The sequence below is a fragment of the Equus przewalskii genome, chromosome 12, assembly GCF_037783145.1.
Source record: "Equus przewalskii isolate Varuska chromosome 12, EquPr2, whole genome shotgun sequence".
In the NCBI taxonomy this organism is placed as follows: domain Eukaryota; kingdom Metazoa; phylum Chordata; class Mammalia; order Perissodactyla; family Equidae; genus Equus; species Equus przewalskii.
In genome coordinates, this window is record NC_091842.1 from 37,679,809 (window position 1) to 37,705,108 (window position 25,300).

At 44.8% G+C, this 25,300-nt stretch overlaps 1 protein-coding gene across 1 annotated transcript in view; it reads right to left on the reverse strand.

Moving 5' to 3' along the window:
- Positions 1-25,300, reverse strand: part of RBFOX1 (RNA binding fox-1 homolog 1) — a 1,988,870-nt gene that overhangs the window by 1,572,802 nt on the left and 390,768 nt on the right. The gene's annotated exons all lie outside the window — the stretch shown is intronic.

Here is a 25,300-nt window from a genome sequence, read left to right on the forward strand (position 1 = left end):
ACACACAACAGTTTCTGCCTATTGGTTTAATCAGAATAGATTCTACTGCTCAGGCGTATGTAGAAATCGCCCCCGCTCCCTTCTCAGGAGGAGAATCCCTCCACGTCAGAGCTTCTCAAACTTTCTGTGCATACTGATCACCTGGAGAGCCTGTTAAAAAATACGGATTCTGATTCAGTAGGTCTGAGAGTGGCCCCAGATTCCGCATTTCCCTTAAGGTGCTCAATAATGCCGATCCTGCCAGCCCACAGACCACATCTTCATAGAAGGGGACTTGACCCAGGGACGGGAGATAGGGTTCATTCCACACCCCACGTGGGAATGCTTGGTTATGCCTGCCTGGTTTACTACTTGAGAAAGATTTGGAGGCAAGACTCAGCTCAGAGAGAACAAATGCTGTGATCAATTAGTGATGTCTGTCACAGGCTTGGGATAGAGTTTGATGAGACGCGTGCTGTCCTGTTCTAGGCTGCGTTCATCCTGCCAGGTCATTGGACATCCGACGTTTAAACAATACAAGTCAGTTCAACATGAGAGTTTCTTATTTAAGTTCATGGTATCACTTCAAACATTAATACACTCACAAAACACACACATACAAATACAAATACGTCTACAACATAACTCTGGCTAAAGCCTCATTCATTCTTACTCTCTTGGAATTTCCAGAACTTCTAAGTTCCCGTACTTTCCCTGCAGTGAAGCTGCCTCATAGATCAGCTTCTTTCTACCTCAACCCTCCATCATTTCTCCCTCACCCAGAGGAGAGCAAATAGCCAGGACTTACACATACTCACTACCTGATTTTCTTCCAAGATATCTCTGCTGTTTACATTCTGCATTAATTTGCTAGGACAGCCATAACAAAGAACCACAAGCTGGGTGGCTTAAACAGTGGAAATTTATTCCCTCATGGTTCTACAGGTCAGAAGTCAAGATCAAGGTGTCAGCAGGATTGGTTCCTTCCGAGGGCTGTGAGGGAGAATCCGCTCCAGGCCTCTGTTTTGGCTTACGGGCGGCCATCTTCTCCTGCGTCTTCACATGGTCTTCCCACTATATGTTTCAGTGTCCACATTTCCCCTTCTGATAAGGAGCTCAGTCCTGCTTAGGTCATTAGGGGTCCACCCTAACCACCTCATTTTTTACTAGATTACCTCTGTAAAGACGCTATCTCCAAATAAGGTCACATTCTGACTTAGGATTTTAACATAGGAATTTTGAGGGGACATAATTCAACCCGTTACACGGTGACAAGGTGTTCCCTACTGAAACTTCAGTCCCTCATCTCTCTTCTACCTCCTGTTGCATCAAAACCTCTCTCTACTTCCTAGCACATCAATATTTAGTTGACTCTAATATTTTTTTTGACCTTATGGTAGTTTATAGGCTATACAACCAGGCTGTCCATGACATAACTATTTGAGACTCCTTAATGGGGCCAAAGGCATCCCCACTCTATCTCGTCTCTATCCCACTCCATAGCTTTTCTAACTTTTTATTGCTTTGAAAATGTAAAACACTTGAGTACAGTAGGTTGAAAAGAAAACAATAACAGAGGTGGTCAGTGAGATGGAGCTCCTTATCTGGGCATTTCATACCTGTGTCCCATGGAGAGTGGCTCCAGTTGGGCACAACAAAAATCATTTTCTAATAAATCACCCTGCAAAGCAGTGGAGGCTGGCCAGACCTCCCATGTCAGTGGTGCTCATGTGGGCTGAGCCCAGAATTATCTGCTTCCTCCACAGCAGGTGGACTCAAATCTGCACATGAGTAACACACAGAAGAGCAGATTTTGGCGACGACGCAGAGTTTCAGCCAAAATAATGCTACCACACAGTAGCTTTCAAAGAGGATCCATGTTGGTATTTCATTTGGGCTGAAAACACTGAAAAATAGTATTTTGCAGCTTGCACCTGTAGCCATGCTCCCTGGCAGTCACATTTCACTTCCCAATGATGCCACCAGGAGGGTGGTGGAAAGTATGCTCTAAAGGGGTCTAAACAGAGAGGGCAGGTGGGATTCAGAGCTTCTAATAAGGTGTGAAGGAAAAAAAAAAGCAACAGTGTCCTATGAAATTTTAGCAGCCATTTCTTCAGAAGCTCAGATATCTTAGCAACCCCCATTTGATGCACATTTCAGTGTTTCCTTTGTTAAATCAATGGTATCTCTGCCAAAATGAGTTCATTTATATCATTACAGTTCAGCTTCTCTTAGGTTCCAAAAACTGAGCGTGAAGGTAAATGCTACATACCGCACGCGGGCACGCACACGTTCATTAAACATGCACACTATAGAGAAATCTGACTTAATGAAAGTTTATTTGAAGAGAATGCTTATTTAAATGTAGTCTACTCTTGCAAACGGAAATGGGTTATTTCTAGATAATTGCATAGCTGGGTAGGCTGTGCATTCACTCTGCTGGGTGGCCTGACTGTTTCTTAACCTTTTCTAACTGGAAAAAATATATATATTTTTTTCATCTGCAGAGAGAAACTAATGGGACTTCATTAGGTCAAGAGTATGGTCATGAGGCTTAAGGGCTGAGGAGAAATACAAATAGGAAGGCTCAAAGAATGATGCTGGGTGGGGGGAGGAGACAGCAAAGCTGTAAGCCTCTCATTTTGATACTGCTGAGGATTAGGTCCAGCAAAGACGACTAATGAGGGTCTTTAAATATCTAATTACAGTAAACAGGCTTCCCCTTTCAAATAGAAAGCTTCATTTATGCCTTTTTAGGAGTCAAGGGGAAAGCCACCCTATAAATACCATGGAGAAGATACTGAGAACATGCTAGCAATCCCTGTGGTGTAGTTGGAAGGCTGGTGACAACACAAGGAAGCTGGAGGTGTGTGAGAGTTAGGATGCCCAAGCAGGATGAGACTGGGACAGGTCCAGCTCAGTGTGAAGTCTGTAAGGGATCCTTGAACCCCTGGACCCCATGCTCCATTCCCTTCTGTCCATAGAGTCTTCACGTCCTCACTCACTCCTCTCCAACTGATGGGCAATTCAAGAACTCATCTGCCAACTTTTGCTCTTACAGCTCTGTTTCTCTCAGTTACAGATTTCTATGGATGGTCTCCGGGCAGCATCCCATCTTGGCCCATCTGGATGGAGAGAATCTCCCTCCTTCTAGGCATCTCACATCTCCAAGCAGCTCCCCAGCTTATTGACCCTGAAGCCGGGAAAAGAGCATGGGCCTTAAGAAGGCAAGATGAACTGCCATGCCACAGTTTCCATGTTATATCGAGTCTTTCTACCAACACATCCTGGCCCCCTAAACTGTAATTGGAACTGGATGACCAGTTCTAGGCCAGGGGATTTGGAGGGAACACTCAGGGTGTGCAAGACACAGACCCTGTCTTAAAGGGTGGGGTAGGAGTTGCCTTGTACAGTGGACTGAGACCCAAGTTTCCGCAACTTGAAAACAAAAACAACAACAACAACAACCAGAAGCAAACAAACTGACAGACAAACAAAACCCTGTAATAAGTTATGGGAACTCACTGTCTGCTAGAAGTAGTATAGACTGAACTACAAGAAGAGGTTTAAAGACTAGATGGATTTGGAGATAGTGGCTCTTTAATGAGAGATTAAGGGAATCGCGTTGGACTTGGTGGAGAGGGATAGAGTAGGAAGGATAGAGAATGCCCCTCTAAGGAAGAAGGAGGGGCATAGCCTTGGCTTCTATGATTTCCCAAAGACGTAAGGGGAAGGGGAGCTCTATGGAGACATTGGGGTAAGGGTCCAACCTTTGCATGCTGACTCCTACTGTCTGGGACCTGGTAGGTAACCCAATGGAAGTAGGCATTTATTATGGGTAAACTGACCTGGATTTAGTATCCTTAAACCTGTACACTTGGAATTTGTCCAAATAATAGCCTTTCTGAGCTCCAGTGTCTCCATCCCTCAGGGAAAGGGAATACAATCTGCCCTGCCAACCTTTCATTACAACCATCATCCTGTTCCTATCACTAACATTTGTTGGACACTTCTTAGATGCCAGGCACAGAAATGGATACTCTGAGTACAGTATCTCTTCCAGTTCCCACAAAAGCCTTATAAAATAAGCATCATGTTGCCCATTTGATAGACGAGGAAGGGTAAAGTCACTTGCTTGAGCCCACCCAGCTGCAGGTGTCAGACCCAGATTCATAGCATTCTTGATGGTATGTTTTATGAATCAGGAAGCACCAGCCAATGTTACAGGTATCTTTCTAAACTTGTCTACAAGTGTTTGCAAGCTTCTCTTCCAATTATTGGGAAGCCCTTGATGAGCTAAGCTGAGATTCTCTTTCAGCATAACCGAAGGAGGTAGGCTCAAAGAATTCATATGTCCATCCCCCAAGAGCATTCTTACCTCTGGGAACTGGAGCTCAGATCCAACCAGGGCAGGGATGGGGTACCCAGCAGCAGAGCACCCCCTAAACCAAAGCAACAGAATGTGGTTTTATAAATGGCCAGGTTCAACCAATCCACCAGTTATTTTCCAGGGGGGGAAAGGTCAAATTTCAACACCCACGTCTTTGAAAAAAAAAATCCCACTAAAAACTCTTATCACAATATAATTGATTGGGTACCACTAGGAACGTGAAGATATTCCATGATGGCAGGGACATTCTCTAGTTCATTGCTGTAAACCCAGAGCCTGGCACACTGTAGGTGCTTAATAAGTACATACTAAAGAAATGATTGTCTAGCAGGTGGCTGCTGTGAATCCTCTGTGAAAACTCTGAGTAACATGGAGCCCAAGATGGCAGGGTTTGGACTTGCCCCAAGTGAGGAGGAATGCCTTGTGTTTTCAGAAACAGCCAATGAAGCAACTCAGACTGGTGTTTGACTATGCAGCCTCAGTACACGAGGCTCTCGCTTTGCTGTGAAGAAAGGATGCCCATCCCAGAGTTCTGGGCACTGATGGGAAGAACAGGAAGGGAGAGTGTAAGTGTTGAGGGGTTCTGAGTCTCCCAAGGAGCAGACTCCCTTGCTCCTCAGTGGGGTGTCTACCATCCTCAGAGTCGCCCAGCCCCACGGGTTACTGCTGTGACCATTGTGGTTTCTGGGTGCTACGGTTGGTTTGCAGTACCATCAGGATGGTGGAAGCCAGCTCATGTGTACAGAGCAGCCAAAAGCTTAGGGCCCCGTCCTTCCACCAAGGGAAACTCAAGGCCGATGGAACATTGTAGCATCAAGGCTGAACCCCATTATAGATGCTGCTGGGTTTCTGGGAGCCATAGAGCTTAGGAACAGTCAATCCCCCTGTGAAATGGGGCCCAGGTGACAATGGTCGTGAGCTGGAGTGTTGAGAGGCCCAAATGCAACCATCTCGTCCCATATCTTATAGTTCCACCACTTCTGCCAGTTTGCAAAAGACTTTCGCATCCTTCTCATGTATTTGTTCAGTCAGATACTTACTGGGCACCTACAATGCACCTGTCCTACTGTCCTAGTTCTAAGCACAGAAGATAGAGCATCAAATAAGAAGCAGCACTTCCCCTCAAGGTGCACCCCACTCTGCTTGGGGAGGGGGGCAGTAAACAGGTGAACGCAGAAGTAATATAATGCCAGGATGGGAGAAGTGCCTAGAAAAAAGAAAGAAACAGATCCCAAGAAAGCCGACAGAAGGAGGTGTTAATCTAGACAGAGAGGTCCGAGGAGGGTTCTCTCTGGAGGTGGCACCTGAGCAAAGAGGTGACGGAAAGGCAAGGATGAGCTTCCTGAATCTCTGGGTGTACAGTGCAACCGAGTTGCCGTGGTCTGTTGGCCCTCGACCTGCTGATTTTTGGGGGTGAATTGCTTTTCGAACGCAAGCTTTAAGAATATTCCTTTGGAGTGAGTGTTCTCAGATTTGTGCTGACTTCAGGAGGCAAGCAGACTGCCTTGGCAGCAATTTTTAAAAATAAAATGAAAAGCAATTATGTTCCATCGCAGCAATTTACTCAGCGAAAATCTGGGGAGCAACAGAGGCAAACACATCCCCTTCAACCCAAGGGCCTCCTGCGTGGGGGCTTTCCTCTTCCCTGCACCCCCAAGGGCCTGGGGTGACCAGGCTTTCCTTGAGGCCAGATGGTGGCTCTCTCCCCTCCAGGACGTGGGCCCAGGCTGTCTTCCCAGCTCCTGGGACAGAGGGGCTCTCTGACTTCCCGGTGCACACCAGCACTCATCAGTGTCACTGGGAGGGAGTCGCCCCCAGCACAGCCAATTTGGGCAAAAGCAGCAAAGACAAAGGAGAGCGTTTGTGTGTGTTTCCCAGACACGACACATTGTAAGGAAGATGCAGCCAAATCAAGCCTCCCGAGGTCTCGGAGTGTTGATCTGCAGTCAAAAAAGCTTAAAAGGACAACTGGAGGGGAGTGAGGGCTGCCCAGATTATGCTGCACTTTCAACCCAGCCAGACGGCCCACGTTCTCCCGACTAGCGCATTTGTGTTCTACTTTCTTATCTTGGTTTCCAGCCACCCACCCCATCCTAACACATCCCTCTATTTTAACATTAAGTTTTTAAAAAATATATGCAAATAGTACATGCTCAGAATACCCAGAAAAGCAAAAAAGAAGGGAATAAAAATCACTCACAGTGTCACACCATTCAGCAATAGCTGCTTTTCACGTCCTGTTGCATATCCTTCAAGAGTTTCTCTTTCCCATCTTATTTATGGACACATATTTTTAAACAAGCTATAGCCACACGATATGTCGCTTAACATAATTTTTTCACTCGAGGAATCAGAAATATCTTCCCAGGCCTATGAAAATGCGAGAGTGATCCAAATATGTTTACCAAATCAGATTTAATGGCTGCAGGGGATTCCATTTTATGGCCAGACCATAATTTATTTGATTTCTCCTGTTACTGGAATTTTCATTATTATAAACAATGCAACGATGAGCATCGCTCACTCCTTCATTTAACAACTATTTATAGAGTGCCTTCTGTGGCTAAGTTTGCGAGCACATCCTTAATTATTCCCCGAGGATAAATTTCTCCAAGTGGAATTGCCGGGTCCAAGCACAGGCGTGCATTCAAGGCTTTTGAAACAAGCATATTAGTCTTATTGCCAAATCGCCCCTGAAACGTTGTTCCAAGTTGTGTTTCTACCAGCCGGGTCTGAGAGTGCCGGGCTCCCAAACTCTTTGCCAACACTGACTTTTCTTTTCTTTTTTTTGGCCAGTTTTGTAGGAGAAAAATAATGTCGTTTCACTTTTCGGTCCTTTGTTGCTACCCAGCCTGAACGTTTTTCCATGTGTCCTGGCCATTGAGATCTCCCTTCCTGTGAATTGCTTATTCATAGCTTCAACGCTACGTCTTAATTTAGTCTGCGATGAAGAAGAAAGACAGAGAGAATGAATAATTATTGAGTGCTTGTTATTTGCCAGACAGTGTAGACTATTCTCTTCGCAGGGACTCACTTATCCTTACAACAAGTCTATTATTTCCCCGTTTTATAGGCGATGATGATACAGCTTGGAGAGGCCACCTTCCCAAGGATGCACAGTCAAAGGCAGAAGCAGAATTCAAACTCTGCGCCAAGCTTGTTCCCATCACTGCCTCCTGGGGGTGTTTCAACTTTCTTCGATTTGGGGTCACTGGGTTAGGAGAAGCTGTGCAAGGGCCAGAACTAAGATGCTTTAGTCTTTACCATGAGGATTGTGCCCCAGCACCAAGCCACTCGGTGACATTAAATAGCTTGCTCAGAGAACCTGTCATCTCAGTCCTCATTTTTTATCATTTTAGCCCTAGAGCCTCTAGGAATCTGTTCCTTAGGAAGTATTTGGAAAAAAATCACTACCAAAAGGCAGGGCCACATCTTTCTCGTTGCATCTGAGTGACTAAAGAACCATTTTAGAAGTCAGGGCGTATTCTGCAACAATCAAGGCTTTCGGATTCTTAAACACTCTTCAGAAGTAGCCTTAATAAGCTTACACACGATACAATGATGCATTATGAAATAAACAGCAGTGTAAAGTGTCTCCTGATTCCTCCTTCTGCATAAGCCTTTTCTCTTTTGGTTGGAACGCTGCTTCTTCACCTTTTCTCTGACCTAACTCCTTGATGTAATTCACTATCTACCCCACCAGATCCTTCCTGGCCCTAGCATCCTTTGTTGGCTGCCACCACATCAATGACCACACTGCATGGCTTGTCTGCTTTTCATTGAAGTAAAATTCACATAACATAAAATTCGCCATTTGAAAGTGGTCAATTCAATGGCTTTTAGCACATTAACAATGTTGTACAATCACTACCTCTATCTAGTTCCAAAGTTGTTTTGTCACCCCAAAAGGAGACCCTACATGCTTTGGCAATCATTCCCCATTCCCCTCTCCTCCGAGCCCCCAGCAACCATCAATCTACTTTCTGTCTCTATAGATTTATCTACTCTGAATATTTCATATAAAAAGAATCATGCAATATGTGGGCTTTTGTGTCTGGCTTCTTCCACTTAGCAGGATGTTTTCTAAGTTCATCCACATCGTAGCATGTATCCGTACTTCATTCTTTTTTATGGCTAAATAATATTCCATCATATGGATAGACCACAATTTGAATACTTATTCATCTGTTGATAGACATTTGGGCTGTTTCCACCATTTGGTTATTGTGAATAGAGCTGCTATGAACATGTGTGGACATGTATTTCTTAGAAAGCCTGTTTTCAGATCTTTGGGATATATAACAGGAGTGGGATTGCTGGGTGTGCGTTTCTATTTTCTGGCTTATTAGACCGTCAGATGCCGAGGGAGGAGGTTTCACCTTGTTCATCAATTTACCCCTAGCACCTAAGGTAACCAACCATCTTGGTTTGCATGGGACCGTGGGGTTCCCCAGGACATGGGACCTTCAGTGATAAAACTGGGAAAACTCCAAGCAAATCTGGACAAGCCGGTCACTCTACCAATGTCCAGTACCTTATGTGACCTAGAATAGCTACTCAATCAATATTGGTTAAAAATTCCTGCCATCTACTCAACATTTACTTGATCATGACATGATCTCAGCACATTGAGGCTTAAACAGGTTTTTTAACCCAACAAGGTATTACAGCCATCAATAAGATTATAGAAACTTACACTTTCAGTGCAGTTAAAGCATACACAGAAGGGACCTTAGAAGTTTTAAACAGTGAAACTGCAAGTAGTTGCAGCATTAAGGCTCTTTGATAAAGATGCCCAAGAAGTGTCTAAGGCTCTCCTGCATTGGCAAGGGAAAACTGCTCCATGTGTCAAAACCCAGAGAGGAATATAGCTCCTTTATACTGAACGAGGATGGGCAAATCAGAAAACCACCACCTGTAACAGAGAGTGGCAACTGCTATCTTTTTAGAGAAAGGCAGAGGCCTGTGGGAAGTACCACAGAGCACTCAGACAGGCATGGAGATGAGTATGAGAGCTTCGGCTCTACCTAAATAGAGATCCAGCAGACGCTTGGCATTTGGAAGTCAAGGAACTTCCTTCAGTTCTGCACCACTAACAACAGCAATGAGATATCACCTCACACCTATTAGAGTGGCTATTATATACATATTTTAAAAAGATGAGTTTTTGGTAAGGATGTGGAGAAAAAGGAATGCTTCTGTATTTTACGTGGGAATGTAAACTGGTGCAGCCACTACGGAAAATGGTGTAGAGGTGCCTGAAAAATTGAAAATAGAATTGCCATATGATCCAGCAATCCTACTTCCAGGTACATATATCCAAAGGAAACGGGATCAGGATGTCAAAGAGCTACTGCACCGTCATGTTCATTACAGCGTTATTCACAATAGCCAAGACATAGGATCTACCTAAATGTCCATCAGTGGATGAATGGATAAAGAAAATGTGCTATACACGTACAGTAGAATAGTATTCAGCCTTAGAAAAAGAAGGAAATCCTGCTTATTGTGAGAACGTGGATAAAGATGAAGGACGTTATGCTAAGTGAAATAAGCCACACACACAGAAGGACAAATACTGCATGATGCCATTTAGATGAGGAATCTAAAATAGTCAAACTCGTAGAAGCAGAGAGAAGAATGGTGGCTGCCAGGGGCTGGGGGCGGGGAGAGTAGAGAGATGTTGGTCAAAGAGCACAAAGTCTCAGTTATACTAGATGAATAAGCCCTGGAGATCTCCTGTACAGCTTAGAGACCAGTGTTAACAATACTGTGTTGTATACTTACAAATTTGCTAAGAAGGTAGATCTTATGCTAAGTGTTCTTATCACAAAACTAATAATAATAATAAATGAAGAGGGTGGGAAGACACTTTGGGAGGTGATGGATATGTTTATGGTTTAGATTGTGGTGATGGTTTCATGGGTGTGTACTTATCTCCAAACTCATTAAGTTGCATACATTAAACATGTACAGCTTTTTGTATGTCGATCATACCTCAATAAAATGGTTTATAAATTTTTAGGGAAGCGCTACGGAAATTGTTGACGAGACTCTAAACTTGGAGCGATTGCCAAAGGAGAGTTTGAAAGCTTCATGTATTTGAATGTTCCGATAGAATTGGATGGCATTTCAGCAAATGTGTGAGATGCGTGGAGGGAGGTGAAGGAGAGGTCAGGGATGCACAGGATCATGAAAGACATGGAGGAGGAGCCACAAAGAAGCGGGAGCATCGGAACAGACATGCATCTGATGAGGGACTTCACCAACCCCCACTGTGGACGAACGCCATTTGTACTCAGAGATGGCGTTCTGTTTCCATCAATTGTTCTGTAAGCTGTATACAGATCTCGTGCCATTATGCAGGTTCAGATATTTTAAACTAAACTTTGTCATTGTGCATAGGAATAAAGAACCCCTATTCTTAGCATCCCCATTTTACAGACGTGGAAATAGAGGTTCAGTGAGCTAAAGGAATCTTCTTAAAGTCGTGAGATGGGAAATAGACGAGCTGAGACTCAACCCCGTTCCTCCCATTGCATCATGCTGTCTCTCTCCTGTCCCACTAACTCTTCTTTTCTGGATAAGCTCAACAGGGAAGTGAAGTCAAGGTTCATTTTCCATGGAGGGTCAGCAACTCTTTTCCCACAATAGGGTATTAATGAGCCTTACTCCTGTCTGACAGACCATACATCACCTAGATGTGCATGTGTAACCTTTCTCCACCATGTCCAAAAAGTGAGGGTCCTTGGTTAGATTAGGACGTCAAATTTATCATTCCCTGTCTCTTCTGACATTCAACACCTTGTACTTGCAACACATCATTTCTTTATTAGTGATCAGCAGAACTGTGCTCATAGAAGCTTTCCTATTCTGGGTCTTAATTTTGTACATTTCCAGTTTCCATGGAGACACTACATTCTCGCATTCTAAGAGTGTCACTGTAAAACAATGTGAAAACAAAGCAACTTCATAGAAATGGCTCACTCTGGACATCGCCAAGCAACACTCTCATCAAATTCATAGGACCACTGTGCTGCATTTTGGGGTTAATTGCTGAGGCCAAGCTTCCTTCTTTCTCCTCCGATCTAAAAGATGCTTCTCATGCCCATCCTGGCGACCAAGCTCACAGTTACAAGAGCATCTCCAGGTTGCCCTGCTTCAATTATCGTACCACTGCTATAATAAAGTTGAGAGGTAACGATGGCAACATTATTCCAAGGATAAATACCACAATATCGCCTTCAACTTTTTCCCCCCACAAACAAATGAAAAATCGAGAACATGTAAGATTAATAGCATCACTTGCTAAAAAGCCAATGGACAGCAGAGTTCAGAAAAGCTTTAATTAGTGGAGTCTTTCCTGGCTCAGTTTAATGCTTATTCTGTGCCTCCTACAGAGAAAGCCCATGTGGGCGATCAGCCTCAGAATTCAGTATCACTGAACTTGGGCACCATCAGGCATCCATCCAAACCGGGGTTTCTGGAGGTTCCCAAGATATCCTGGATCTGCTTGCACTAGGAGACCCTTTGCTGCAGGCAGGGATAATGGCTTGCCAGTAGAGAACTTTGTCGGGGGTCAGGTTCAGCTACAGTAGTGTTGTCCAGAGCATAGTGAGGGAGAAGAAGGATTCATCGTCAGACTTTCCCATGGCTTAAGACCTGACAGAAGCAGTCTAGCACAGTGATTGAAAGCAAGGACTTGAAAATCAGACCAGATGACTTAAGTTGAAAACTCTCCTCCTCCACTTACTAGCCCTTTGACCTCAGGCAAGTTACTTAACCTCTCCAAGCTTCAGTTTCCTCAACTGTAGAGTGAGGATGACGGCCCACCTCATAGCATCATTGTAAAGATTAAATGAAATCATGTGTGTGGCAATCTGTCCACCAAAACCCATTTCCTCCCATGTCACATCTACATTACATTTCCCAGTCTCCCTGTGATGGACTTACGACCTGCATGAGTTGAAATGATGCATTCCTCTAGGTTAGCCCATTAAAAACATCCCACCTATGCTTCTGTGTGTCCTTTCCTCCCTCTGCTGGCTGAATGGCAACACCAAAGGCAACCTTGGAAGCTCTTCAGTGACGATGGCAGAGCATCCATCAACCAGGTCTTAATTTGGGGTCTCAATCAACCTGAATGACTACATGGAACGAAGGTCCCTCAGCCTTTGCCAAGCAGGAACGCCCAAATTAAATAGTTACTCATAAAGAAATAAATTTCTATTGTGCCAACACAGTTAAGTGTTTATCTATTTTATCATTTAGCACAACCCTTAATTATCCACATGTAACATGCTTAGTCCAGTTCCGGACATGCAATGAACACTTAGTGTATTATGGAGAAGAGACCACTTTTCCTGCAAAGCTGGCCAATTTGCCAAGAACTCTGGCAAATAACATCTCTGTTGATTTCATAGAGTCTATTGGATTCATGGAGTTAGGTGTAAGCTTTTCTGCTGCAATATGTAATGAAGTACAAATTGAGGAAATTAGTTATCAATTAGTCATTCGATGGTTGGGAAGGCAGGCGGCAGGCATAAATGGTGCCAGATTAGTTAAGCCGTGATAAATTTTATTGCTCTACAAAGATTGGGTCTTTATCCATTAATTCTCAAATTTATCTTTATTATTGGCCCCAGGACATGAGACAGGGCCTGGATGTGGAAGGAGGCAAGAGACCAGCCAGGGCATTTGGGGGATGTGACAAATTTCAGAGGAAAGATGGTCTCCTATGAGGCCATTTATGAGCAACTGCAAGGGGAAGAGGCACCAGGGAAGCCATGTCAATCTTCTCTCAGGGCGCTCTCTGGAGGGTTCCCAGTTTTCCTAGGGAAGTCCTACAGTTTGCATGCCTTTTCTCTATAACCATCACTCCATAGTACAATCCCATGGTGTTTTTGCATGTCAATCCACTGCAGGAGGCGGAAGGAGATTTTTCTGACCATCTGGAAGATGCAAGAACGGGGCTCAAACAGATTAAGTAACAACTGGTAAAGGGGAGCACTTGGACCCTTCCAGTCTGCGAGTCTCCGTGACCACCTATGTTTCTGACTCTCTCCTAGTGCCTAGCACAGTAGAATCCCCTGCCTAAATTTTTTCACAGCTTTCTATTACTCTTAATATGAAATCCAAACTTTCACCATGACCTCTGAGGCTTTCCAAGGTCAGGTGCCCTTCTCCTCTCTAACTTCATCCCCACCACTCTCCCCTCTTCATCATGCCCTCCAGCTCTGAATGAACTGGATGGAAGTTGATAAAATAGACACCTGAAGAAGTGGTCTTCTTTTATGGTCAACCAACGTCCTTTAGGTCATAGGTTAATGTTTCAGGGGAAGCCACTGGCTTAGTCTGTGTAACGCCCAACAGCCACACGACATCAATGACCCATTCAACATGGTCAGGCTGGACCAAAGCAATGGGCTCCCAGCTGGGACTTTCCCAGTCATAGCCCCATCTAATCTAACTCTCACTCAGCTGCCATTCATCAGTTAAAACACTTCCTTACTTTATAATAATAATAGCTAACATGTACCTAGCACTAACTGGGTATAAGGAATAATACTAAGCATGTTACATATATTAACATATGTAATAAGAACTTTAGAGGTAAGGTACCATTATTATCCTCATTTTACTGATGAAGAAGTTGAAGCTTGGAGAGGGTAAGTAGTTTGAGTGTGGAAGACCCTGGTTTCAACACCAGGTATTCTGGCTTTCAACTACCATAACATGTCAACTCCAGTAAAATACTTATATGCTCAAAGTTACCCTCAAAAGCCCCCTGATATTCCCATAAAGTGCCATCCATGTGGTTTTGCATTATCAACACTTGCACACTAATTCATATTCACCAAAGCCTGAGATTCATTCATTGAGCTGGACTAGAAAAAGGAACAAAAGAAAGGCTACATGCTGATGTTAGATAATTATCAAATCCAACAGGTCAATGGGTAATGAGTAGAGGATCCTGTATTGTTTCTGCTTTCCTGCAGGGTTCAGATCTTTGGTTTTCCTATTAAGGCTCCACGACCTCAGCACAGTTGTCTGCTTGTTCATGGATATAAAAATTAAGTGAGACTGAATGATATAGTGGAGAGGTACCTTATATAGGCAATAGCAGTGGTGTGCTAGTAAATGCTTAACAACCAGCTCTCTGAGGGGTGGAAATCACCAGTTTGTAGCGTTTCCTAGTTTCTAGGATGTAAATACTCCCACTATGGCCAATTTTGAGCTGCTAATATGACATCAACCAACTGGAAGTAATTTTAAAATTTGACAATCAGCTCTTGCCAGCCAGTGCGAGCTGGCTCCTGCGTACCTTTGGAGGATACGTCCGGCAGACAGTTCTCAGAAAGAGAAGCAACTCCACTGCACATATGTGGAGGGATTCTCTCTGCCATGGAAACGGAGTCCTAACTCTCAAGTGAAAAATGCAGTCAAAATTCTATACAATTATATTCTAAAATTTTTTTCAGAATAAACAGTAAAATAATAACTAGTGTACAAAGCATAGAATTTGTAGATAACTTACACCAGCCAAGATTTTTTTCTCTTAAATGATCTATGGAATGGCACTAAAATCTTTATTTCTACAGTTTTAATAAGCACATTATGAGGACTGAGCTATACCAAGAGAGGGTCATTATTATAGTTTAGCACACACACACACACACACACAGATATTTGCACTCTTTTTTGAACAGCGTTCTGTGCGAGTTTTCCTTTCCTCTCAATTCATTTCTTTCTGTCTACTTTGAAATGCAACATATGTCTCAAAATTGTATGACCCCAAAGCAGAGGAGTGGGTCTGAAGTTCTATGTCTGGGCTTGTCTAAATTACTCAGTAATTGCTTCTCCTCCTTTGCCTCCTAATAGGATTCTCTTAGCACAGGTAATTCAAAGAGCTGAGTTACCAACCTTTGCTGAAAGTTTTGTAAAATGCCTGCTAATCTTCTATTTGGGGGGCCATTCTCTCTGGAGGGGGCAAAGAAGGATGCTGTGACCCATGAAGGAAACTACCTCCTGGAAAGCACAGTCCTGTGATTATGAGGGTCCAAAAGCTTGTTGAGTGGTGAAATGGAAGGGAGCCTTCAAGTGGTTTTAATATTCCAATGTTTGGGATCAAAGATGAGCCATCTCAATTTTGAGTCAATGTGCTTTTTTTCTTCTGTTAAAATAGCTGGTGTTGGGGCTGGCCCTGTGGCTGAGTAGTTCCCGCATGCTCTGCTTCAGCAGCCTGGGATTTGCGGGTTCGGACCCCAGGCACAGACCTACTCCACTCATCAGCCATGCAGTGGAGGCATCCCACATACAAAGTAGAGGAAGACTGGCACAGACGTTAGGTCATTGACAATCTTCCTCAAGCAAGAAAAAAAAAAATAGCTGGAGTTATATAGATAAGCTATTTTTCGGTTCTTCTGGGCCACTATCAACACCAAATATTCCTCATCTTAAATGCAGTCCCGGGACTGACCAGGCTTTGCTATCCTGTATCTGTATGACTTTGGGTAAGTGTCTTGCCCTCTCTGACCCTCAGAGCTCGTCCTGCCTGGATAGAGAATGTTATGATCCACCTTTACTCTGTGGCCTCCGTCGCTTTCTGAGACCAAGGACAACGATGTGCAAATCTATTTGATTTTAAGCAGAAGCCTGCACCGGACTTATTAACTTCTCTATTCAGTGGAGAGGGTATCCACCCACTGCCTTCACAGAGGTGTCAAATGACATAATGGATATGGAAGCTGTTCGGGAAAAGAGAAAGATAAGGCCTGCACAAATGTAGGGCATTATTACTGTTAATTACTTGCGAGTGATATGCATAAAGCCCAGAATCAGTGAATTTTAGAGCTGAGAAGAAACTGTACGATCACCCAGTCCTCTCTACCGGAGTCCAAATATCGCAGGCTGCAGAGAGAGCGCCTTTGACCACCTGGACCGGAGAAACAGAGCCCCTTCTTCACATCTGGGTCACCCGATCCCGAGAAGATGACCACCATTTTCTGAGGCTGATTCAGGTGGGAAAAGCCTTTTATTTTATTTTGGCTCCGATCAGTGAGTGCTGAGAAATGTTTAGCAACCGGCTCCCCGGTCCCCCCGCCTCCATAAAAATCCCTGATTTATGTTGCTTGCCAATTCCCGTGGTGTAAACATTCCACTGGGGCCAGTTTCAGGTGATCAGCATGAAGCTACTGAATGTGGAGCAGGGAAGAGAGGCACATAGGTGGTCCTTGTGATCTGGTATGAGGCAGCTCCAGCAGTCCACACTGCCTCAGATTAATCAATCCCTTTAGACCCCAAGGGATTCCATGAGACCTATGGAGATAGATCTGTGAACAGATAACCAAATGCAAAGTGATCAGAGTGGGAGCCCGGAGGACAGAGCAATTAATTAAAGAGCAGCTATAGGAAGGAGGGGGCTTTTGAGATAGGGTTTAAAGAATGTGTAGGAGTATGTAGGCCAGGTGAAAAAAGTGGGAGGTTACAGGAAGGAACACTCCAGAGGGAGAGCAGAGCACAAGCAAAGAGCTCTGAACGATTGTCTTCAGGGCCTGGTAACCCATTACTGGTTACCATGGTAACCAGTTAGCTATGGCTGCAAGTTTTATCCTAAAGCAGCTCCCAGCCCAGAAGTTGTGATATGATGAAGAAGGGGTCTTCCAGAAGTCTCTCTCCGTGTCATAAGCTGTGTCCTTTCTACCGAAAGGATGCAAACACTCTGAGAAAGCACCATCTGGTAGAAACAGACCACAGCCCACACAGGTGATTTTAAATTTTCCAGGAACCACATTGAAACAAGCAAAAACAAATAGGTAAAATCATTTTTTAAATGTTTTATTAAACCCAATATGTAAAAAATATCATTTTAACAGGTGACCCTAGCCATGCTTCAAGTGCTGGGGAGACGTGTGGCTAAGGGCTCCTGTACTGAATGGCACAGCCCTGAGGTGTTACGATCCCCTTGTGAGAATGTAAAGAAGCCCTCCCTCCCAGGGCACGCTCGAGACGGGCATCCTTTGGTTTAGGAGAGTTCTGATTTGTCTGATCTCGCTGGCATTGCCTCTGATGACCCTTGATGACAACCCACAAACAGGGGCATCCGTCAGCAAAAACTCAAAGGACAAAAGCGACCCACGCAATGCCCCAATTAAATCTGCCTCTGGGCCCTGAGGTCCCAGCTTCTATTTCTTCCAGTGAGTGAACACACTACTGGAGCAATAATGTATCTATAACCTGCCTATCTAGTCCCTTTCTCCGTTCTTTCCCCCCAGAACACAGCCGAATGTCCAACTGTAGGTTGGTTGTGAGAACTAAAATGAGTTCATCTGGAAAAAGCACATGGAAGAGTACCCGGCTCTCAGGAGGTGGAAATTGTCCCATGCCATCCTCATTGTTATGCACGGCATGCGTCCTGCCTGACACGACACGTGCTCAACGAGTGTCTGTTGCCCCTGTCGTCACAAGATGATGCTGCTGCCTGTGTCCACGCAGCTTCACCTTTACCCTACCCCTCAGCCAGGTCCCTCTCCCTCCACAGACGGTCCTGGAAGTTGCTCTTACTCAGCCCACCTGGTTCTTTCAGCCTAGCCTACCCCTTGTCCGACTTCTGGAGAGTCCAATCGTACCCACCTGAAGCCTGATTCCTCCATGAGCCCTTCTCAAGCTCACCTCGTCCCTCACTTCTTTTCTTCAAAGTCATATATGATCTCTATTCCGTCCCGCACGACTGGACCCTCAGTCATGCCCAGTTGGGCACTGATCGCCCAAAGTTTTCTAGGTGGACGCCTTGTCCAACAGTCCTGGTGCATTGAATAAACAATGTTAGTGGATATCTACCGTGTGCCAGATATTCTCACGGCTCCTGAAGATACAAAGGGGACCAGGACTTGTCCCTTTCCTTTGAGGGCATCCCGGTATAGAAGGTTCCTTCAGAACAAGAAATTCATCCCCACTTTTACTTTTCAAATCATCTCTAAAGTACGGGGCTCACAGAAGCTGCTCTAATACCTTCCGATGGATTAGAAGAAAAAAAAGAAAAGACCTCAAATTTCCCAGAAGAAGCACTCATCATCTTAGACCAAATGATAGGAAAACGTTAAGCCCCTCATCCTATCAGTCTCTGAAAACTCTTATGCTCCAGAATCAGAAAACCTCTCATTTTATAGACACTGCATTGTTTAAAAGTCTGATTTAATATTTTCCCTCACTTCTGAAATTCTCCCAGGTCTCAGGCTGCCCAAGGATTGGGCAGAGCAGAGTATTTCTAGTCAACGATAGCATTATCATATGATGCCTGTTAATCCCTAAATACTGGAAATAGCATACCTAGTATTTAGCAAAGTCTGGCTTCATAATACAGCAGGCATTAGGTATTTTAGATAGCAGGAAAGTCTTATATCCCTTTTCTGCCCTACACGGGTTTTTTTTTTTTCTTTAACAAAAGTTTCTTCTCAAAGTTTCACTTTAAATATAAAATATGTCCTTCTGGAAGCTGTTACAAATGTCACCACTTTAACCGGCCCAAATTTATGGTGGCATTGAATTTTAATGGAGCCATAAATGTCTGATGTAATGGTGATATATGCATTGCAATAAATCGTTATGGAGAAATATAAAAATAAGTGTAAGATAAAAGATTGTGTATAAAATATGTTTTTACATCTCCTTTAATGATTAAAAATCATACAAACTTGATATTCTAAATCACTCAGAATTGCCAATGTGGCTCAGGGAACATTTTCTCCCCTGAAAGTCTTTCCCAGGGTGCGTTGATGATCCTGTGGTCAGAAATCACATCCGCTTTAATGAGGACATTTAAGATGATTTTTATGTTGACGTGGGAAAAAAAGTAATTAGCATTAAAGGAGATGGAGATGATGATATCGATGACCCTTTTGCTTTGGGAATGGTCCTCTGGAACTGACAGGATTGATGAGTCTGTGGCCCTGTGACAACTCCTGCTGTCTCCAGGGCGACACTAACACTCGCCCCGGTGTCTTGGAGTGACTTGGCAGCTCCAAGGACAGATCAGGAGAGAGGGAGGGGACATGGGCAAGCAGCAGGAGGTAAGGCACTGGTTATGGGGAGAGATAGACAGAAAGTGGCCACAGATAATGCTGGGCTGCTGCCCCAGCTCCACTGCTGACTCACTTGGACAAGTGCCTCCAGTTTTCCAAGCCTCAGTTTCCCCATAAACAAAGTGGAGGTGATAAGAGCACCAGGTATGGGCATTTTCATTTTTTTACCACCTGCCTCCACTTACCTATTTTCAGTACCACCCCTAGCATTCACTGGAGCAGCCATTCCAACCCATTATGAGTGAGTGTCCACCCCTCACTCCAGGGTAGCATGTGGTAAGGAGAGATGTCCCTGAAGCCACAATAATCTTTTCAAGGATGGCACCTGATCCCCACCCAAGCCAATGAGAAGCCATGAGACTTACTGGAATTTGGGGGACAGGAAAAGATACTTTTGAATACTTCTTGAAGAAATGTGGGCTTGAGTAGGTGAAACCCAATTGCCATCACGACAACCTGCCTGAGCATGGTATCAAGAAATGGGAAGCAGAGTCAAGAGATCAGGAAAAAGACTAAATCCTATAACATCGTTTAAGTTCCTGGATCCAGCCATGCCTGAAGCCAGCTATTCCTGGATTTTTCAATCGTATAAGATGACAAATTCTCTTTCTGCTTCTCATTATTGTGAATTTGATTTTCAGTCACTTGTAACTAAAAGAGTCCTAATTCACAGAATGATTCACAGTTTTGCTGTGAGGATGAGTGAGATAATCCACATCATGTTCTGCGTGCAGAGTCTGACAAGCTAGTCCTCAATGAGTGCTGGCTAATGTGATCATCATCGTGATGATGATTGTCTGTGGACAGCTGCTGCTTCTTGGGGGCTGTGCTGAGCACGTGTTTGGCAGATCCCCCTTCCAGATCTCCGGGGATCACGCCACATTTGGTGACCTGCTGCCCTGCTCATCTCTCACTTCCGATGATTGATTGCCAGGGCACCTGGTGAATATTAACACTGGCCCTGGCTCTCCAGGGAGGCCCCCATACTGAAGCCTGGAAAGTTGGCCTGCTCCCCGTGTGTTTGCTTCCTCTGGCCCGGCCCCCCACAGCCGCTCTGCCCTCTCTACCCTCGGGATGTGGCTTCACTGCCAACAAGCTTTGGGCTTCTGTTTGCTGTGGAATAATTCCAAGTTCAAAGAGAGCGGCTGGGCAGGGTCAACCCCCCTGCAGCTGGCCACGTGCTCCCTCCAAGGGCCTGTCAGCAGCTCAGCCTCATCCCGCCTCCTCTGTCCCTAGCTGTGGTTTGCACCCGTTTTTTCTTTTTAATCCTGTTTAACATGCCAAGTCTTGTGCTTGAAAAGCTGGAAGGGAACGTGCTAAAATGGGCTCCAACTCAGGGCAGTGGCTCCCTTATCATGTTCTCTATTTCTACAGCCAGAGAGCTGACTGCCTCAGCCCATGTGTCTTCCTTTTGGCTCCAGGAATTCCCAGCTTGAGATCTCCGGGTGCACAGAAAACACCCAAGCGTGATCATTATACCTGTCTCTGTCTTCTGGAAAGTTCTCCAGTTTTCGTTCCCTCTGTATGAGAGCTCTGTTTCCCTACAGATGTTGGGTGGATAAAGACCAAGGGAAAATACTTAGCAAATGCCCACATGCTCCTCACTAGCCCGCCTCCCCTTTCTGTTTCTCCATAACCTTCACCACCTTCTAATAGTCCTCATGATTCACTGATTTATTCTTATTGTTTCTTTCCCCTACTAGAACGTAGGCTCAGTGATGGCAGGCACCTCGGCTGGTTCATGCTGCTGGGTTCCCAGTGTCTGAAACTGTGTTGAGCACATAGAACATTGCGTAGACGTGCCCCACAAATACATGCTGGATGTCAGATATTTGAATGGGACCAGCTTAATGTCCATATCAAACGCCAAGTTCCCTGATTCATTTGTTCATTCATCTCTTCCTTCCTTACATCCCTCCTGGCCTGAACAATTATTTCATACCTACTAACTGCAAACGAGACATAATTCCCACATTCAAGGAGCTGACAGTCCAACGGGGAAGACACATATTTAACCAAGACGGACAATAAGGCGTGACAATTGTTAGAAGTGCATTTGGGGAGCACAGCTGAAAAAGGAGCTTTATCTAAACGTGGGGTTCAGGCAAGGCCCTTGGAGGAAGGGTGTCTGTGCTAAGCCCTGAGGGCAAGTAGGAGCCAGCCCATCTTCATCAGAGAGAAGAAAACCCATGGAGAGCCAGTCCAACGATGAGTTCATCCATCTTCCCTTGTTTTCTCTTCAATGTTGACATTCACGAAACCCCTCTAGCCAAGGTTTAGATCAGCCAGCTGATTTTCGCAGAAGTCAATGTCTGTTACTTCACTGTGATGCGTTTAAAATAGAGTCATAAATAAATTCTGGTTCATGTGCTGTGGGTTCTCCCAAATTCTAATGTCTTGTGGGGGATCCAAGTTGGCCACCCCAAAATGTGTCTCTTTGGCTTGATTATTTTTAAGGACAAGAGACTGAAAGAAACTTTGGCCTTCACCCTAACTGCCTAAAAGAATTTAAGATAAAGGCACTGTCCTCAGGACAGGCCAGCACCATAGATAACTCTGGGTATCAGTAGACCATGAGGGTCCTTGCTAAACCCTTTCTCATCAAAGTTCTGTCAACCAAACCTTTGCTTTTCCATCTCCATGTGAATTGCCTTCCTCCCCTTGGAATCCCAAACCACTGCCCCCAACATCCTCCTTTGTCTTTGGCTGAAGATGCTATTTAAGGTGGTGGCTTTGGCCATTCCGGTGGGTTGCTTGGGTTTCCTGGGTTTCTCCCATGTCTACATGTGATAAAGTCTGTTTGATTTTCTCCTGCTATTCTGCCTCATGTCAATTTAATTCTTAGATCAGCAAGAAGGACCTAGAGGGGAGAGGAATTGTCTTCCTCTCCTACAGTCCTAGTGGAAAATCGGAACCTGGACTAAACACAATGACATGTGCCTTGTACCTCCTTTAGATTTACTTAAAAAGAAAAAGCTTTATTGAGATATAATTAACATATATAGGTCATATATAAATGTTACACATTTAAAGTGTACAAGTCAATGGTTTTCAGTTTGATCACAGAGTTCGACAGCCATCATAGCAAACTTGAGTTCTGAATAAGGGATGTTTGGGGTAGGAAGGAAATCCCAACTACCCTTCGCTTAGCAAGAAACATAGATATACAGACATACAAAAAATCACATAAAGAGTTAGCCCATGGGGGCAGGATAATGTGGGGAATTGTAAGCCAAAATATTCTCTTCCCAGAGTCATTTTTTTAATGATGCAGACCTTGTCTGATGACAGCGTTTGCTGAAGTAAGGCATCCAATGAAAAGGGGACACATGTTGGACCCCAAGTAAATTATGGGAAATGTGAGATACCCATTATTTTCAGACCTGTTTCACCAGGGAGGTGCCTGAGAAAAAAGGGGGGGGGTGAAGGGGAACAGAACGTGTCACCCCAAAATATGCCTCTTTGGCATAAGAATTATTTTGGGCATATAAAAAAATAAGCATATTTTTTAAGAAACAGCAGATGCAGGAGAAGCTCTGAAAGCTGAGAAGTTATCCTTTTGTAAGAGATGTTTATATTTATAAGGGAAATCTTCATTTGTAAGGGTGTCTCCCTCTCTGTACCAGGAAGAGAAGGATGACTCTAAGTCTCCAGAAACTCTCATCAATGGAGAAGCCCTGACTTAATCTGCATAACAACCTTACCCTTGTTTACTGTGCTTTTCCTGGTCACCTCCCACAACTGGCCTCCTGCCCATCCCTCCAACATCTTCTTTGGTCTTTAGCTGGAGATGGTAGTTAAGGTGGTGCCTGGGGCCATTTCAGAGAGTTACTCAGTTTTCCTGGGTATCTCCATGTGTACAGGAGGTATGCATGTTAGTAAATTTCTGCTTATTTTTCTCCTGTTATAGTGTGGTCTCAGCCAAGAACCCAGAAGGGTAGAGGTAAATTATTATTCCTCTCCTACAGAGACTAAGACAGAATCAGAGAGTGAAAGATGGGGAGAGAGAGAAACTGAGAAGAAGAAGGTGACAGAGGAGGGAGGGAGAGAAGGGGAGAGGGAGATTGAGAGGAGAGAGAGGGAGAGAGAGGTTGAAAAAGAGACAGGAAGACAGTCACAGACACACAAACAGATGGAGAGAAAGGCAGAGATACAAAGACACAGACACGTGCAGATGGAGAGAGAGGAGGGGGCAGAAAGAGACAGAGACAGCCAGAGAGACACTGGCACAGGAATATGCAGAGAGAGACAGAGAATGTGTTTAAAAAATAAATTAAGAAAAATGTTTAAAAACCTCCACTGCCTTCATTTTGAACTCCTCACTGAGGGTTCAAATGCCCTTCCTTGCTCCCTCCAGGCCATCTAGGAAACAGGGTGGCAGATCCCCTGTCTCACTGGGAACCAGCAGGGGGATGGGGAGGAGGGAACAGAAGCTGGGATGAGAAGCGCCCATATGGCCGTGGGTGGCTGAATCACACCTCCCCCCGCCCAGTGCTACCCTGGTGCACTTTTAGGAAAGTGAAAAGGATCCGAGGGAGTGTTGCTATAGATAGTGAGATGTCTGATTCAGAAACAAAGGATGCAGCCCAGAATTTCAAAGCCCTGTACCCCAAACTTCCCAAAACACAGGTCCTAGCATCTCTCCGGGATGCTGAGTTGGCTCCATCCCTGTATGACACGGGGAGTGAGGTGCTGCGTGAGCAGGCTTGAGGCAAAGGGGTGAAGAACCACTGCACTGGATTGTAGATAACCACATGGCCGTCCTCATCATCATTGATGGTAAGTAAGGGAAATGAATGAGATCGTGGATGCCAGAACCCCGCTGTGGGCAATAAGGCCCAGCACACCTTTGTCATTGTTCCCTCTGCACACGGGAAGATCACCATAATGTCCCAGCTTTAAAGAGCACACGCATCCCACACCTTCACCCGCCGGTGCACGCATATGACACGAATGTGGACACAGTCCCCTGAACAACGTTCATGCGTGTTCCCACTGCGTTCACAACTAAGTGCTCCTCTACTCAGGCGGCAGACACTGATGTGCTTAGTGATCAGAGCAGGTGAAGGGTCAAGACGGGGGAGCGTGAAGCACATCACAGAAGGGCAGGTGGGAGAGAGGTCCTCAGGCGGCCTTGGAAAGAGAACGCCGCTCAAAGAGAAGAAAGATGGGTCTCTAATGTCAAGGCCATGGGGCACCTTTGCCATCTGTTAGGAGGGACTTGAGATGCGATTGAGAGGAATGGAGCCGGGGAACAGTCCTGCTCTGTTCTGCAGAGTTTTAGGACTAACGTCTGTGTATGAGCAAAAGCTATGGGAATCGGATAACGTGGAGAGGTTTGAAGGTGTCTGCTCAACACCCTTGGACTGTCCTGACCCTTTCCTTTAGTTAAACTGAGATGAGAATGCTATTAGAAGATGGTCCCTTAGTATTTTCTAGGCAAAGCCAATATCTCTGTGACCACGGGAGCATCAGACGTGGAAACAAATAACTAAGGGAAACTGGACAAACTATTATTGCAAGGAACAGCACTGCCCATTATCCCACCCCTGTGGACTGTGTCTGCTTCTCTCCTGATGGACCTTTCTAGAGGATGTCTTCTTTTCTCTTTCCTCACTTCTTCGTGTTCAGTTTGATTCAACCAGGTTCAACTCTTCATCTGCTACACGCCAAAGCCTGTGCTAAGTCCTAGGGCTGATAAGAATGGTACGTCGTCCTTGCCTTGGACAAGCTCACAGTCCAGGGTGGAAATTAGGATATAAGTCATCCCAGGGCCTCCTACATTCAAGTTTGGATGCTTGGCACCAAATAGGAAAATGTCAGCCAGGTGCAGCCTGAATCTCATTAACCT